General features: G+C 44.3%; 1 non-coding gene across 1 annotated transcript; it reads right to left on the bottom strand.

The window, feature by feature from the left end:
* Positions 1 to 206: 206 nt before the first annotated feature.
* Positions 207 to 312, bottom strand: LOC140837539 (small nucleolar RNA R71). The gene has a single exon (XR_012119369.1). It is a non-coding gene; the product is annotated as a small nucleolar RNA R71 (small nucleolar RNA).
* Between the last annotated feature and the right edge of the window lie 449 nt (positions 313 to 761).

The raw sequence follows: 761 nt of genomic DNA on the forward strand, positions 1-761 counted from the left end.
GCACATCGCAGATTTTCTTGAAATTTGCGATACTTTTAAATTCAATGGAGTTTCTGATGATGCTGTTAGGTTGCGTTTATTTCCTTTCTCCTTACGTGATAAAGCTGAAGCGTGGTTGAATTGTTTGCCTGTAGGTTCGATCGTTACGTGGGACGACATGGCGAAAGCTTTTCTCATCAATTACTTCCCTCCCTCCAAGACCATGAAGCTACGGGCAGACATTACAACATTTGCTCAATTCGATCAGGAATCTCTATATGGGGCATGTGAACGCTTCAAGGATCTACTACGAAGATGCCCACATCACGAGTTACCACTTGGGTTAGTCGTTCAAACATTTTATTATGGTTTGCTTACTCCTAACCGAACTATGATAGATGCGGCTGCAAGTGGAAACCTGTCGAGAAAGACCGCGGAGGAAGGATATGAATTGTTAGGGAGATGGCTGCTAGCAGCTATCATCCTCAATCTGAAAGAAACAACCAGCGGAAGAGTGCAGGAGTGCACCAAGTAACTGATTTTTCTACTATTACTGCACAACTTGATGCTTTAAACAGGAAAATAGACGGCTTGAATGTGGGTGGCACGGCGATGCGTCTTCAAGAAATATTCTGTGAAAAGTGTGGAGGGGAAAACTATGCGAAGGACTGTCAAGATGACAATCCATTCTATGTGCAAAATGAGGCACCAGTGAACCAAGTGGGAGTCCAAAACCGCCCAAGGCATGACCCTTATTCGAACACATACAATCCTGGGTGGAG

The sequence above is a fragment of the Primulina eburnea genome, chromosome 7 (assembly GCF_022965805.1).
Source record: "Primulina eburnea isolate SZY01 chromosome 7, ASM2296580v1, whole genome shotgun sequence".
Taxonomy (NCBI): Eukaryota; Viridiplantae; Streptophyta; class Magnoliopsida; order Lamiales; family Gesneriaceae; genus Primulina; species Primulina eburnea.